We start from the raw sequence: 17,418 nt of genomic DNA, 5'->3' as shown, positions 1-17,418 counted from the left end.
CATTGATATACTAAAGTTTTCTCATGTGTTGCCTGGAGTACATCATGAGAGAAGGCAGGGCAGAGGGATGCAGATACATCTGCTTTAAGTGATCTTCTCCTAGCTAAATTGCCAGGATGAGGCTGAGATTCCCTCAGGTGCCTTAATATGTGCAAGGGGCCTCTTTGGTTTGTGTGCCTTTGATTTCAAGGTCAGCAGCAGATACATTCGAAGTACGAAAACTTACAACTAAGTCAAGGCTGGGGGGGAAGCTGGTTTTGTGGTGCTTGATATGGCTGTGTTTAGCACTGTATGGTGGTTGACCTTTGCAGAGAGTACAGTGGGTTTGGGTTTTATGTCAAATTATAGAAAGGCTAATGGTAATATAATATGAAGTGTGCATACATATGCTCTATGAAATCTGCCGTAACTCTYTTCTGATATTGAAATTCTTAAGTGCCTCCAAGAAATAGTAATGATTMTTGTTTAGGCTTGGTGCAAAGGCTGTTGCATGTGGGAAATAAAGTATTGGGTGAAGGGCAGGGGGTTTTGCTCAGTGTATTGAGCCTTATGACTTTTGTCCAATGTATTGAGCCTTATGACCTTGACTTTTTATATGTTGTGACTCAAATAGTTTAAATGAAGCCAGAATCATTGGGGTGATGGTAGATTCATGGAGTGCATGCCCAATGCTCCTCTGTTTTTACTGTTTTTATCAACATTTTAAATGTTTTAAATTATTTTGAATGTTTCCTCTGGTCTACTAAGATTCTTAAAATATCAAAAAGCAGGCCCCCCCCCCTTTTTTTTTTTTTGTTCATCAGCTCTGGAACAATGTGCTGGACAACTGGTTAATTTTCAGTGGCTCATGGAGCTGATAAGGCACATGCAGTCATTTAAATATATAGGTAGYTAAGCTTCTTGTGACACTGCCCTGGATGATGCTAACAGAAATGCATGCATTGGTAGGGAAGCAAGAGGAGAAGGAATTCCTTAGGGATGTCCTTGGGAGGAATGGGACTGAAGAACCAGGCACCTGAAGGGAGAGGGTTGTAGTGGCAGTGGGAAAGATGATTTGGGTTATTGAGATTTTTCTGGATCATCATGATTCTGTGATCCCTTTTGGCATGCACGTGCATAACAATTGAACTGAAATGGGTAATGCATAGAAGAACGGGTAGTAGCAAAAATAGCTTCACAGTGTTCACATCTTGTCTTGTAACAGTGTTCTTGTTTCATTGCCATCCACTTYGTCATCTTGAAGTGCTGAAAAACTAATGTTGTGACTCTCTCTATTCATCCATCAGCATTAAATTTCATATGCACCAATCCAGTTTCAAGGCAGAGCAAGATCTTGGAATTCACTTACTTTTTCTGTATCTACCATTCATCTCCAGCCTTGAACCAGCAAACGTAATTAGTTAAAGGTAAGAGGCAAATGCTACAGTTTACATATTGCATTTGTAGAGAATAAGGTTTTCTTAGTTCTTAAGTTTGTTTTATATATATATATGTATATTTATATGTTATTACTGTATCTAGGGATCTTGCTGTCTAATAACAAGCTGAGAAATCTCTTCAGATATCTGGCAATTCCCTTACATGCAGTATGTGCTAGAAGCTGTCTTCTGTCCATCTCCAAAAAGAGAGACAACTAAGGTCATAATTTTAAAACACCATATACTTCTGATTGCCTTTTCTACATRTATGAAAGACAGACATTTGCTCATTAGTGAAGAAATGGGCTTAGTAATGACTTTAACCCCTCTTCTGTTTTTTTAAATGCCTTTAGTTGTGCCACAAAATTGAATCTAGAACCTAAAGCTGCTATTCCTAATCTTGTCAAAAAAACAGTTCTGAAAGGCACTCTAAATCGTAAACAAAGTGAACTATACAAGATCACTAAGATTTTTAAACTGTTTTTTTTGCATGCATATCGCTAAACCGTTAAGCGTGATGTACTAATGCACGATGGTGTGCATCCATGGTTAAAATGTCGATAGGCAAAGAGAGAATTGTAGGCTCACTGAGCAAGTTCTATGTAATTTTTTTCTCAGCAACTGTTGAACAAGCGGAGAGAAAATTAAATGTGGAGTCATGCTTGTCTTTTGATAACGAACACTTTCATACGGAGCAGTCCTCTTGTACTGAGATGCTTCTGTGCCAGTGGAGTTTAAGAGTAGAAGAGTATAAATTTGCTGTCTTATGAAGGAGACTTCATGTATGGTTTTGGATACAGTTCTGCTGGTCAAGGATCTCTCTCTTGCTGAATTATGACTAGGTTGGAGCTGTGTGGGATTTGTCTTTTTTTTTCCTCTTTTTTTTTTTTTTTTTGCTTCAGAGGCTTCTTGCACAGCTAAATGTGAATGGAATGGTGGCTGGAGAGTATGACATGGGCTATCTGTATAAAATGTCTGAAAAGGATCTTCTGCAAAAGCTAAATAATGTTAGGGGACTTTAGAGTTTAATAAATCCGTTCTTTAAGAAGTAGCTCTTGCAGGAGGAGAGGTTGTTGTAGTCTAGAAGCAGTTGGCTGTACCAGAAATACAAACTRTTTCCCTCTGCCTTTCCAGATATGCTCTTTACCTCTCTGCCATGTCTTAGAAACACTGATCGCATATTGTCAGGTGTAGTAAGAGTTATATGTTTTAGCTGTGAAACAAGATGTTAAGGGTTCCTGAAGCAATGCTAATTATGTGAAATTGCATATCTTTATTGCCTGGAGTGAACAAATGCACCAGTCTCCTTGCTCAGAGGAACACATACACATGAGAACTGAAGATGAACTGATACTTCTGTAGGAACCTTTTCCTTTTGCTGACTTTAAAAATTAACTGTGCAATTTCAACTTCAACTTACACTTTGCTTATAACAGTCTTGGGTAATGTTACTATATGCCAAGATTATAATGGCTGATACTAGTGATTGCTCAGATGGTCTGGTATGAGTATTAATGACCAGTTGACTGTTCTCCTGTTTGTTTAATTGTGTTGACCTGTCCCTTTTAAAACTTTTATAGCTGTTTTCATGGTTTGTTTATCTGAGGAGGTTGTGTTGCCTTTATCTGCATATATCTGCCTTAAAATCTGCCTTTTAGGCTAATAGGAAAAAAAAAACATAGACATATATTCATAATTATATGTTTATATCATAGCAAGCCAACTGAGTAAATTTCCACCGAATTGAAGTATATGTATGCAAGACTTTGTATAGTACACTTAGATCAGTGCCGTGGTATCTGGACTTCATACAACAGTGCTAAGGCAGTTTGTACAATTGAAATGCAGATGGTAGTAGTCATGTGTAATATGCACAAACTCGAAGTGGAGGATAATCCTATATGGAATGGTATAGGAGCTGTACAGCAGGATTAAGTGGGAATAGGAGTAATGATATCTTAAAATATACAACTGTTTGCTAAGTCTACAATATTTCAGTATCTGACTTAGATGCATACAAGATAAGAACATGGATAAGTGTCAGTGACCTGTATTTCAGAACTGGTAAAGCTGCTCAATTTCTGGAGGCATCTTTTAAAGCACATAAGACTTTAAATACCTTGCAACCTTTTTTTTTTCTTTTTTTTTTTTTTTTTTTTTGTAAGTGGATAGAGGGGTTGTTATTTGTGTCCTCAGCTCCTAAATTAGTCCTTCATTCTGGTAAGTGTGTCACTTCTGTGTTTTCTTAGCCTCGTTTGAACAGGATGGACTTAATTTGCATGCTTAGGCTCTGTAGTCCTAAGCCAATTAGAAGTTGCAAACGTTTGCTATGCTTTCTGRTACCAAAAAGCATCTGACCAGCCTGCTAGCTACTGGGTCAAAGAAAATATTCCCTGAGGAGCTGTTTCCCATTTACAGTTCCTCAGTGACAACAGAACTTAATCCATAGTACTGAGCCTGAGCCTCTTCTGCTAATTATTGTCTCAGAAATGGATGTAGCACAGGCTGRATAGGCGAGAGCTAAGTAATGATATACTACTGCTAGAGTAGAGGGGCTAATAAGCCTGTTTGCCTTCAGAAATACGAAGCAGGCTCTTAACTTACTTGCTTGCAGATACAAGGAAGTTTAGAAGTATTTTTTTCTCCTTTCACTTGTTTTATTTTGCTGAGGAGGAAACTCTCTATACTTCTGCATCCGAAGCTTGAAGGGTAAAGCCTYGTAAGGGTGGGTTTGATTGTGCCTTGTCTTTCAATCATCTTGTGTCAGCCTCCATAGGGACGCCTGCAGAAGCTGGTGTCTTGCAGGGAGGTGAGGGAGAGGAGGACTCYTGGGACCAGCAGTTGTGACTTGATGGATGCTGAGGAGAGCGTGGCAAAGCAGTCAATAGCTGTTGCTCCTGAGGAAATAAATCAGGCTTGTCTGGGCTACCTGGCATTCYGGATTTGGAAAGGTAGGAGAGAAGAAAATCCTTCCCAAGGGAAAATCTTTTTCTCTCCTGAGTGGAGAAGAACAAAAATGAACGACTTCAGTCTTAATGCTGTAATTTTCAGACTCAAAGCCAAAATACTCTGAAAAAACTTTTCTTCTTCACTCTTACTATGCTTCAGCTGAGGATTTCTCTGTTATCAGGGTCATACCAGGGTACTTCAGCTCAGCAAAGTACTTTTCCTTCCTTTATAGCRCTCGGCTGGCTGAAATAAGAGACATATTTAAAATCTTAGCCATTTTGAGCAATTGCTATAGTTGTGTTAGCCACCTGGATTTTTGTAAGAAAAGCGGAGGCTGCAAGAGCTTGAAGTGAGAGCTTGAAGGAGGAGATGCCTTGGGCTTCCTTTCATGAAGCCTGGACTGGAAGAGGGCTGAGAGGAGTTAGGACACATTTTCAGGACGTTCAGATAAAGTTACTCCATGGTTGAACAGAGTCACTGACAACCAGCATACACGGGAGTTGTTYCAACACTGCCACTTTTGTAAATCTGAAAGGGATTCAAGGAGTTGGAGTACTCTGTTCTGGCTTGCAGGCACATCTACTGTTTCTCCAACCAGGAATTTCATATTGAAGTAATGCTATTCCCCCTGTGGGCTCCACAAAGGTGAACTGAATGCCTTCTCTGGTATGCTAACATAGCACTGCTAATTGGTGGCTTAAAGGCAATCTCAGCTTGTCAGTATATTTTTAAAAAGTAGGCAAGATGCTGGTAGCCAGACTCATTTCACTGAGCAGAACTGTGCATCAGAAATGGAGATAGCCGTGGTGGCTGCTAAAGGCTTCAAAATTTAGGTCTGTGTCTCCTCTGGGTTTGTGAAATATGGTCTCCCCAAAGGAATTATAAAGAATAAGTAGAATTTGAAGAGGCTGAAAGTTGTGCATTCATAGTGTTATATATGAAGGGCTTTTCTCCTATATTCAACATTCATAGCACAGTTGAAAGATCGCTTCCTTTTTGCCAGTAGGTTTGACCTTTGTCATATCTAAGCAGGATAAAAAAGCAGAACAGAGGATTGGAGGGACAATCCAGGGTGAGCTGAAGGTATCAGAATGATATTTCTGCTTTGTTAGCTGTACCCTTAAGAGGTCATTCAATTGAAAGATGTGCTGAAGCTTCCAGTCTAATGTCACATAAACTCTGCTTAGAGATGAAGCTGACAGAGGCAACCTATAGTAATTTAATAACCACAAATGCCAGCCCAGTATGAGACTGGTTGCTCTTCAAAGTGATTTTCAAAGTGAAATTTAGTCCTTTGCACTTCTTAACAGTAGTAATAAATCTTTGACGAGTTTCCGTCTTGCTTATCTTTTAGACTATAGTCATTTGGGATAGCAGACACCAGTATTAGCTGTTTATTTGCTATGTGGGCAGCACTCCTGGATTTACTCTACACTTCAATTTACGTAATCTAATAATTAACATTTTTTTTCCTAAACTTCATCACAAATATTAGTASTGATGCAAGTGTTTCCTAATACTGAGGGACTGCATGGTATAGTCCTCTTGAGGGAAAAGAACTTGGTTGAGTGTTTTTTGATGTAAATTCCGCTAATCAAAACATAAATACTGTGATATGTTGAAAGTTGTTTTGCTCGTGGGGAGCAGCCTAGGGAAAAAGAGGCTTCATCTTCAGGTTTTAAAGTGGTCTTCAGGGCACTGTTAGAGCTCAGATGATGTAACTGTTCTGAAATGGACTCATGTATGAGTACTGGCTGCCAGAAGCCTTTTCTGCTGTCCCTGTAGATGTCTTTGGGCCGAATAAGGGTTGTGTGACCAAGCGTGGAGGTGTGTTAGTGATGCCCTTTGGCTGGAAGATGTACTGCAGTGTGGGGAGCTCCAGCCACTACTGACCCAGCCTGCCTGTGTGCCAGGCAGAAACTGCTGGGAACTGTTGCTCCTGCCTTGCTTCAAGGGTTGGCTTGTCTCTATCCTCAGTATGTTAGCTCTGGTCCACTTGGCAAATGGGATTTTGGGCACACTTCTAGGAAAATGCATTGAAGCTTTGACTTGGTCTGTTTCAGAGCTTGGTCCCAAAATGTCCTGTGGCTTAGAACRACTTGGATTGGTTAATATCTATATTTTTAGGATACCTTTTGGTGCAGTAAGGGAGAAAATGGTAAAACTAACCAGAGTCAGAAGACTAAAGGTGGTTGTGGTGATGGGATTAAACCTATTTCTGTATCAACACAATATAAATCTGGTTTCTATTAGTTGATAAGACTTCTATATCCCTGTTCTTCCATAAGTAATAGTTCTCCCTTTCTAGTTTCCTGAACTGTAACATTCTCTACCTTGCCCAATTTAACTTGTGGTGGAAGTGACTGTGGTATCATGCACTTAAGTGGTAACTTGAATAGAGGAAACAAAGGGCAGGTTGCCATGCAGTATTTGCAGGTTCTAAGGACACACCTGTATAACAAATCAAAAATACTGAAACGTTGTCTGAAGCTATTTGCTTCTGACAGTGATGCTGTTGGTGTCTCCCCTCTGCTGTTGGTGTTTCCCCTCTGCTTCCAGGGGGGAGCAGAAGAGGTATGCTGTTCGTGTGGCAACAGAGCACGGCCAAACTGGCTGCAGCATGTTTGTGGGCACACCGTCCTCACTGCCCATTTCATGTACTCTGTTACATGGCACTGTCTGCTCTCGGGAGGGTTAGGATGCGGAGGTGTAGTGAAGAAATTCCCTGAGCATGAAAGGCAACAGAAGCGGGGAGAAAGACTTCTAGCAAATACTAGCAATATTGCATTTGGCTCAGATATATTAACAAAGGCTATCCTTCTTTCACATTTACACCCTCTTGTTAGGCAGATAGAAGAAGGGAAGAAAGAGTAGGATGTTTGAACAGCCCTTCCTGATCTCTTCTGTTTGACGTGCAGTGGTGGTCTTGCAGGGAAAAATACATAGATACTTGGAGAATTATGSAAAATTTGAGAACTTGGCTTTATTTTAGATCCATTGTTGGACTTCAGCTTCTCCGTGCCTTGATATGAATGTGCTTTTCACAGACACCATCCTCTGAGTGGAGTTCACCTGTCATGTGATTGGTCCCTAAAGGCATCTAAAAATAGGGATCCTAAACTGCACTTCCCAGTGCATTCCACCATAATGGCCTATCGGCAGTCATTCCACTTAGCTGTTTGGTTTCATCTGTGCTGACAGTCCCAAATGGTCTGCGGTGCTCTATGGCCATGTCAGATCTTCAGGGTCAAAAGAGGTCTTGGAAGATGAGTAAGAAATGAATCTGTTTAAAATGAGAAAATTGCTGGTTCTAAAACTGTTCATGTGGGCCTTGTACTACCAACAGTTGTGGAAATAGTGTTAAAATGTAGCATTTTGTTATCTTGGACTCCAMAGTGTAACTAGATCTTTGTTTCTAAAATGAGTTGTTTTAATCTAAAATTAGTTGTTTCCAATAAAATGGACTTGGTCCTGTGAACARTTTTGGTGCATCTGAGTTGAATAAGGCAGGCAGAAGATTAGTGAAGTCCAGCTGTGTAAAGGGAACATTGGATTGGTGGTTTTGGAGTTCTGTTCTTACCAGGCTACTGGATCTAGTCATAAGAACTCACAGTAAGGAGGCTTCAAGTCTGGAATGAAGAAATGGAAATGGAGTGTGGAAAAGTCCTTCCAGAGCAACTGAATCTCTCGTGATTTGCCCTATATAATCCTTGCTTTACAAACTGATGTTCATCTTTGCTCTGCTGTACTAACTTCTGCCTCAGTGTTAGATGCTACCTGCAGACACAGCCTGGGTTTGAGATTTCAAGTGAAAGTCAAAAAAAGAACGCTTTGTCACCATTTTTTAAGAAGCCTTTCTCATACATAGGTTAAGACCAGTAAATTTTAACAGCCTTTGTAACTTAATAAAAAGGAGCCTCTTTGCAAGGTCAGGTTCTGGAGTGAACCAGGATAGCATCTKAAGTTTAATAAAAGAGACCAGCATTAGGAATTTCCTACCTGTGAGCAGCTGGTAGCCTTTGAGTCTCTCCCTCTCAAAGCTCCCTTCACATCAGCATAGTTGTCTGCAGTGTGTTTCCCTTGAACTGCTTTGCCTGGGGTTTGCTGTGCTCTGTGGATGTAACCAGAGCACTGCTTTTTGATAGCTAATTAACATGTGGGGTTTTTTTTTGTTTTTGTTTTCCCTCATTATGAAACTAAACAATTAAACTTGCTCAAGCTAAGTCTAGGTACCCYTAAAACCTTCGGCAATGCTGCTGCTTATCAGTAAAACCCATAGAGATGATGCATTAACCTAGACTTACGTTTGTACATACATACATGAACACCCACTTCGACACCAATCCATCCCACTCAGTCTATTTATATATATAAATATATATAAAAAGCATATATATTTTTATATATATAAAAATATATTTATATATAGAAGAGAACTTGAGGGTAGCCACACTGATCTGCGGGACCTCCTGCCAGTGAACATGCAGTTACAGACAGTGGGGAACAAAGCTGTGGGCAATCTTGTGTTTCTTTTTATCCATTAGCAACAGCTACTATCATTAATGTTTATTTATTAATTAATATTAATGAAATCTTAGCTCTCATCATTTTTTTCATGTAGACTTTGCATTTATAAAAGGCAAGCCATGGAGTGAAACCTGTGCTCTTTTTTGTCATTGTTGCTTGCTTGACAGTATGGAGTGTCTGGAAGCAGGTCTGGCCAGTTGTGAATAGTTGCTTTTGGTAAGTGCTGATTCTTATTGCAGGTTTCTTCTTCCTTGAAGAAGAAGAACCTTCTTCCTTTCTCCTTCCTTGTCTTCATCCAAGACACCTATAGGACTTTAAAAAATAAATAAGAAAAAGACCCTGGGGCCACTGGTTATGCAACAGTAATAATGTTGACCAGTTCAGTGTTTCTGCTGTGCCCCAGTTGGCACATAAATATATGTTGCACTTGAAAATCCTGCACTACATTGACAAACTAGGACYATTGAATAACAAGCTGACTTAAGAATCTGGCTCTTTGTATCTACTTTGTATTTGATATGGTGTGCCTATGTTTGTTTGCCTAACTTCCYTCATATTCTCTTCACTAACTGAATTTGAAGAAAACAGAAAAGTATTTATATTGTTCAACAATTAATTGTTGAACAGCTAATTGTTCTAGTTATGGCTCTGCTGAACAGGCAGACTTTTGTGCTTTGGAACAAGCATTTSTTGAAAGCCAAGTTGACTCTGGTACAGTTAATGAGGAGCAGATGTCTAACTCGAGTAATATGTCTCTCATTCAGTCACATCCTCCTTCAGAATGTGGAAAAAATGTTAGGAAACTTTTCAGTGAGGCATCCATCCTTATCAGGTTCAGGAGGGAAACAGTGCAACACTATTGACAGCGAACTGCATTTGGAGGTGCTTGAATGGCACAGCACTGCAGATGGTGTTGCAGTAGACTCCAGGTATGCTCAATAGTCTAAGGAGTGCTCCAGGCAAGAATAGATTAAATAGGCTGGAAAGAAAAATTACTGGAGTATAACGCAGCTGTAAAACTTTGTGCTTTCGGGGGTATCAGCTGAGTCTCTGCTTGGTAAAGATTTATTTTGGTAATACTTGGTGCTTTGATGGGGAAAATACCCATGAAACACAGGAAAGTGGGGATAACTATTCCTTGAACCATTGTGCAAGTTTGCTGTTCAAGGGGATTTTCTTTTGCTTTGKCCCATTTCTAAGTGTGATTCTGTGATCTTTCCTGCCCTAATGCTTGTGCATGCTATTGCTGAACACTGGAGGATTCTGCTCTGAAGCAGCTGTTAAGGCTTTGACACATCTTGTCTGTCTCCCAGTCGGTAAGAAAGCTGTCAGAGAAAGCCTCAAGGAAGCAGACTCTGCAGTACAAATGTTAATGCTGTGCATATCACAGTATTTGATATATCAAAAGGATGTGTCATTATCCAGAATTTTTGAAACCTAAGGCATTGCGTAGAGTTGGGTCTTGCCCTCATTTCTGTATGTATGCTGGGAATAGTTGTTGGTCTCTATGCTTGGGGGAGGAAAACAATGCTTGTTAGATATGTTGTCCGTGGGTTTGTAGGAGTTACTGTTTTGGAGGCTGCAGAATCCAATTTTGAAGTATCCATTACATAACTTACAATAGCTTAGTTTGTGGTTTTGAATTTGCCACAATAGTTTCTTCAACTATTAAAGAGTAAATCTCTCTTAAAACTTCCTCCCTCTAGATAGTCCTTCCTCGGTTATCTTTGACKTGCTAGATTGATAAATATATTTTTTCAGCCCTAAGCTTAAAGAGCAAATATGGATTATCTAATACGATGCTTACCACTTGTGTGCTGTCAGGGGTAGCTTGCTTCTGAAACATGAAATCTTGTCCACTTTTCCAAACCTAGCTTGCATGCCTTAGGTTCAAATTCRTGTGCTCTACCTTGTTACGACTTTGTCTTAAAAGTCTTTTTTCCTGAGAAATCTCCTGCTTTTAAGATGTTCCTCATGGCTCTTAAGATGGTCAGTTTGTGGCAGGAAGTGGGAAGGGAGAGATGGATCAGCAGCTGTTCTTCTTAGCCAGAAAGGCACATAATTGTAGGATGAGTGTCCCAAGTGTSTTCTCCTTGTTCCTCAGTCTCAAATTGAAAGCTTGTCAGGGAGCGAGGTSGAAGGTTTCACTGATCTGTATGAAGTTTTGTGGAGTTCTTAGAAAGTTTTCTACGTTGTTATTTTTTCCACCCACGCATAATCTTCCAAGTTTTATTTTGACCCATGTTGCAGGAGAGGACTGTTTGCATTTTATTGAAACTTAGTGGAAACAGCCTCTTCATATTTAAAGAGAGCAGATTGGTATTTGAACTGAAAGCCAGTGGAAGAAACCTTCACTTTTAATGTGGTTCCTGGAAATTTTAATTGCATGCCAGCCCTTACTTTTTTTGTTTGTTTGAAGTGTTTACTCCTCATGTTTGTTAGCTTTTCATTAAGGCTGCTAGATGATGGTTTTCTGTCTCTGAAATGATTTACCAAGAAAAAGTTACATAATATGTTGAAGACAAATCATTTACTTGTAATAAGAGCTGTTTTAGACTTTTTTTATCATTTAGTCTTCTGAGTGAGCTCTCTAGCAACATTATCTTATTGTTGACAAATTCTAAAACACTTCTTTACCCTAATTTGTGGTTAATTTCTGGACTAAAGGATAAAAATAGTAATGATAGCACTAAAAGCTTTATCACTTAAGTTTTAAGCTTAGCAAAGAGATTTACTAGTTGTCTGCAGCGTCTTGTCTGTAAAACCATTTCATTTTGGCTCGGAAAGGCCTGTGGAAGAAACTGGTGTAGTAACCAAAGTGCAACGTTTGGAATTACCTCTTTATTTCGGCAAGAACTTGCAGGAGATGCTCTAAGTCCTTGGTAGCTTTTAAGTCACTGGAGCAAAATAACAAGAGTTAATCCGTTAATTCTTTGACCTGAAGTTTTTCAGCTAGAACCACTGTTTCTACGGCAAGATTCGAACAAGACTGAAGTGCCTTGGACAGTAACTGATTCAGTTTTGTCAGCTGAAACACAGTTCTTTGGGCAATTACTCTTCAATGATGTCCTTACATACAGATAAGAACTGTGCTTTTTAATGTGTTCTGAATTCATTTTGTTAAGAAATAAAAGAAATAGCAGATGTCTGGCATCTGTTTACATAATAGATGATGTTTGTGAAAAGGTAGAAGACAAGCTGAATATAAGACTGATAGAGAAGACAGAAGATCCCTACTAGACCTATAGCTTCACAAGAATAACTGCAATAGACAGGTTTATTCATTTCCAAGGCTTACAGGATGAAAGAAGAAAAAACTCTAGTAAGCACATTCAGATTTGCATGAATCTTTCTCATAATTCTTAAACTCGTTAGAGAATTGGCCATCTGTTTTGGGCTGTGTGTAGCTGTCAGTGTTTAAATAACTTTATTCTGTGCCAAAACTCTGCAATGTGTACCAGTTGAGCTGAGTTGCTGCAAAGAATAGAAAATAGATTACCAAAGTGCTTTTTTATTCTGTACTCAAAAAAAGCATGTTACGACCTGAGGATTGTTCATTATGTGAAATTTCATGGTTGTCAAACAATGCTGTCTTATATGGCTGATCGCACTGAGGAGAAAGACAAGGTTTTAATTCACTGTTTGCATTATTGTTTTGAAAAACATAAAATCAGCATAAATAAAAGTTGCAGTTGCTGCTAACGGCAACTTACTACATGAAACTTGCTCCAAAAACTGATTTAGTTGAAGGGATGGGGCAGGGTGGTAATGGGGGAAAAACGAAGCTTGATATAGTTGGGCCTTGAGAAGTAAAAAATGACAGGCAATATTGATTAGTTTYCCTTCAAAAATAAAGTGATGGTGTGCATAGTGTGTCAAAACTTGTTGTTGAACCCCMAAAATTTTTGAGGATGGGCTGGCAGTCTGCAAGTGCTGCTTCTAAGTGGTACAATAAACATATGCCTATACTGACTTATTTTTAAACTTTGGTTTGCTTTTCTTTGCTCCCCACCAATGGAAGCTTTCAGAGGGTTCCCATCTARAAATCCAGAACACTAGAACTGGGTGCAATTCTTTATACCAACATATGAAAGGTTAAACTTGCTTGAAGAAACAGCTCCTCAATTAGGGGATGTCTCGTGTTGCCGGATTCTAGGAGCAGAGCCAGGATGTGATGTGGTTTTCTTTAAACACTCTAGATTTGGCGCATTAAGTGGTATCTGTTGTAATTCAGTAACTTTTGATGCTTAAAAATAACTACACCTTGTTTCTGCTGAATTTGGCATCTGTGCATGTATGTGCACATGTGTACTTGTGTCAGTTTGGACTTATAGAATCATAGAATGCTTAAGGTTGGAAGGGACCTCAGAGGTCATCGAGTCCAACCCCCCTGCTCACGCAGGGTCACCTAGAGCACGTGGCACAGGGCTGCATCCAAGCGGGTTTTAAAGATCTTCAAAGAAGGAGATCTCCAAGACTTCTGCTCTAAAAAGCTGAGGGTAAAGAAAGCAGGCCCAGAATTGGAGAAAAATGATATATTCAACCACAGAGGTTATGCTAAGAGTAAGGAAGACATTTGTTGAACATATCTAGGGTTTATATCATTAACCACTTGAATTAGATATGTCTGTATGCTGCCCATCTTTTATGGAATAACTCCAAAAGCATGTCATGAGGCATGTTCTCTGCTTTTTCTTAATGCAGGCATTCAGGTTACCTTTCTAAGGGAAAAACTCGAGCAGCTTGCAACCCATGGTGAAGTGCTGGAAAGTGGCCTGTTGTCTCTTAAAAAGACAATTTTCCTAAATGAATCACTACCTAAATCCCTGATGAAAGGGATTCAGTGTGGTGCATCATGCTCTTGCAGTGGTGTAGATCTAGTTAGAATGCTAATAGCATCTGGTGATATTATATGTTGGTAGGAAGTCCTCTTCATGTTCATACCTTCAGTTCTTTCTTCTTTGAACCATTTTTGGCTTCTACGAACAAAAATTTAACTTGTTGTTTAATAGAGCCTCTGTCTGTCTTGTGRCTAGTTGGAAACTCTTGTTTAATTGATCATAAATCGTACATATTGTGACTAGTACTTTAGTGAGGCAAATTTCAGCTTTGAAAAACTTTCACGTTTAGGAAGGTTGTTGTTACTGAAGTGATTACAGGAGCTGATACATCGCAGGATCTGAAGAAGCTAGATTTTGGAGAAGAGGTCTGTTCCTAGATCCCCCAGCAGATTTCTTTCTGAATCCTGTCTCAGGATGTCTTTTAATGCATCCCAATCAGGTATTTTCCCTCCCTAATGGGCCTTTCCCTCCCTAATGGGCTCCAGTAATCATGTCCTGCAGTGTTGGGCAGATGCTTGCTGAAGGCCGAGAGGACCAGGCAGTCCCATAGCCTTTGACTTCCAGAGGTGAGCAGAATATGCCAGGTCGGTTCACACTGATGCCTTTCATTCTGGACCAGTCAATCCAGCTGTCAGAAGTCTGAGAAACAATTGGTACTGCTTTCCTCCAATTGCTTCTCAAGCGAAGCCTCTCAGCCAGCTGAACTGCATCTACCACTTCACTGTTTTCTAGGGTCTGTTGAAAGAGAAAAGAGAAGAGAAAGCTGTACTGCTTCTGCCAGCTGCCTCTGTAAAGGCAAAATCTCCAGCCCCTGGTGTCTTACCTCTTCTCCATGCTTCAAAGAAGAGTCTTGCCAATAATGGTTGGTCTATGTAGCTAATCACTCTAGTGGATTCTTTGGAGAAATATGAAATGTACTCTTCATAAGCAAATTAGAACATAATAGGCTTGTATGACAGTTGGGAGACTCCACCACTTCTAAATATCAGAAATAATGGTAGTAGCACTTTCCTAGTATTAAGTGCATGCACTTTATAGTAGTTTCTGGATCACTACTGAGGGACAGTTTTACTACCTAACTCCTGTTTTTCCTTCTGACTATGCAGGAGTATGCAGAAAAAAGATATTTATGTGGGTATGTGGAGGAACTGAAGGAGTGATTCTAGAGGAAACATTTCCCCTGATGTTAGTTTGTAGTGCTTTATTTTACCGTGTTCCTGAAATACCTGGTCCTTTGCAGCATGGAGTTTGGTTGGTTTACTTGTCTTCCTTTTTAACTTCTCCAAAGGGTGTATTTTTTTGTAAGCTGACTTGAACATGTACTTTCAGACAACTCAGTGATGCCCATGGCACAAACAGGTAATAGCATATTGATAAAATGCACTTTTTTTACCTCACCCTTCCTCAATGCCACCTTTGCACATTTTTGAATCTTTCTACATGCTAAATTCTGTTACAAATCAGGGAATTCAGCAGCTGATTTAAAAGGCTCAGCACAAGTGTTGCCTGTTCCCAGAGGTGAATGGGGAGCTTTAAATCTTAGTTACTTTCCATACAGATAGTACTTCTTGAAGCACTGGTGGTGTATGAATCAATCTTGGAAGAAGCTGAAGGAAATATCTGAAGCATCTGTTGTGCTTCCTTCCCTTTCCTTGCGGCTTCTTATCACAGCAGATGAAAGACCCAGCATTTGCTTCATCACAGATATCACAGATATCTAGATTAGGTGTTCTTATATTTGGATGTTTTCTAAAAGTAAATATTTCATACTGAGCTTTTTTTTACAATTTTGTACTTAAGTAGTATTTTTATGTGGAATCAGAATATCTTGACCTCTGTTTCTAAAGCATTTGTGCCCATCCCTTGGGAGGATGAAGTTGGTAACCCTTGCAAGTAGTTTGTGTTGTTCGCTGAAATTCATTGCAGCTGGTCACAAACTCTGGCATCACTCTAAGGTGTATGAATCATCATCAGGAGAAGGACAGCTGCTTTTCAGCTGGCAAAGTAGGCAAGCACTCATGGGGCTGAGAAACACACCCATGCTGTGCTAACAGCACATAACCTGCTTGATACTCTGCTATATCCAAGAGGTTATCAAATGCAAGACTGAATGCTGATCTGGAGTACAGAGCTGGTTCAGCAGCTGATGCTGAGGACACCCAACAGGGTACTGGGAAACTGCAGAGTATTCAGCAACAGAGCTCTGAGCTGGGTTGCTTTTATTGCAGTAATAAGCTTTTCTCTGTGGTTCATTAGATGCAGCTGCAATGAATTAGAAGTGACTTATAAATACAGCTCAGCTGATCAGTGCTCTGGATGTCCTAGGTATTTTTGCCAAAGCTACAGGCTGCTTTTTTGCCTTTTTGTTTTGAGTTCTTACTAGAAATACCCTGTTCAAAAGATGAGGAGTTTTCAATTTGACCTGTATTTTTTGCTCTAAATCTGTAGAATCCCCATTTGCCTTTTTGTTATGCAAAGGGTAAAAATTAGCTCAGGAGCTGGTAAATTGGAGGCTGCCAGGTGATTTCTATAATCTGTGATACTTAACGGGCTAAAATTAGCTACCGTTGGGGATATCTGTATGGTGGGGGCAGCTTCTGCTGCCTGAGCAGCTCTGTGCTGGAGCAGCTCTGTGCTCGAGTATTTAGTATTTTCATCAGTGAGTTGGAGTGAGCATTGGGCTTTGAATGTGAGGTGCTGCCAGTGTCCACCTGTCTGCAAGGAAAGGGAGCTGCTTACTCTGAACTGAGTCACGGAGTTGGTATGGCAGTATTTGCAGTATTCCATGTTTTTTCTCTTTTTTTTTTTTTCCCCTTCTGCTGCTGGATGTGTTCTGGTTGAAAAATTGTTGTCTTTTTCTGCTTTTAGCTTTTCTTCTCTGGTTTGTCCCCATTTCAAGCTTCTTAGGGTTATTTAATCTTTATTAATCTACTGGAATTTGGAGCTTTAATAAATGGTTTTAACATATGGGCCAGATATGGTATCTTTCCTCTGTCAGTTTCTAGTAAAGGTGAGGATAGCAGATGACCCAGTTGCCAACAATCTGCTCTTTGCAAATTATACATGAGCCTCTGTGTGGTACAGAAAATTGTCATTAGCCAAATGATGCTTGACAGTAGATGTTCAGTGTTTAGGTGCTATTTTCAGTGTTTTATCTCTTCTATGTTTCTGATCTATTTCCTCCTCCTGCCAATATTTTGCTTGATGTCATGGTGTTTCTGTAAAGTAACTCTGTTTGTGCTGGTATTCATAGGTTTATCTGCCTGGAGTTCATTGTGGTTTTGACTTTTTCAAGTCTTTGCAACATCATACTCTAGAACTTTGCTGTAGTTTAAGTGAATGCCAGCAGTCCTGAGTCTCCATCCGAAGCTCTCCTGATATCTTTTCAGCAAACTAACTAGTTTACAGTTACAGAGGGAATACTCTTAGCCCTAGGCAGCTAGTCCTGATGTGCATGCTCTCTGCTTAGAGTGAAACAGCTGGGAAGCTTTTGCTTTTAATGCAGAGGCTGAATGAGCATTTGGAGATCTTCCAGCCCAAGCTTGGTCTTTCACAGGTGACTTCTCCAGAGGGACCTGGACAGGCTGGAGAGTTGGGCAGAGAGGAACCTCATGAGGTTCAATAAGGACAAGTGCAGGGTCCTGCACCTGGGGAGGAATAACCCCAGGCACCAGTACAGATTA

At 39.9% G+C, this 17,418-nt stretch overlaps 1 protein-coding gene across 6 annotated transcripts in view; it reads left to right on the top strand.

Moving 5' to 3' along the window:
- Nucleotides 1-17,418, top strand: part of ELAVL2 (ELAV like RNA binding protein 2) — a 62,840-nt gene that overhangs the window by 1,094 nt on the left and 44,328 nt on the right. For 4 of the 6 annotated variants that reach the window (XM_026046326.1, XM_026046324.1, XM_026046323.1 and 1 more), the window contains exon 2: nt 1,287-1,406. The gene's annotated coding sequence lies outside the window, so the exon portion shown is untranslated. Of the gene's footprint in view, nt 1-1,286; nt 1,407-16,367; nt 16,497-17,418 lie in introns of those variants that run through there. The other 2 variants (XM_026046327.1, XM_026046322.1) reach the window with 1 other exon arrangement.

The sequence above is a fragment of the Nothoprocta perdicaria genome, unplaced genomic scaffold (genome assembly GCF_003342845.1).
Source record: "Nothoprocta perdicaria isolate Ctin4 unplaced genomic scaffold, notPer1 scaffold_432, whole genome shotgun sequence".
In the NCBI taxonomy this organism is placed as follows: Eukaryota; Metazoa; Chordata; class Aves; order Tinamiformes; family Tinamidae; genus Nothoprocta; species Nothoprocta perdicaria.
Note: the sequence above shows the minus strand (reverse complement) of the source record. Positions and strands in the feature narration are given on the sequence as shown.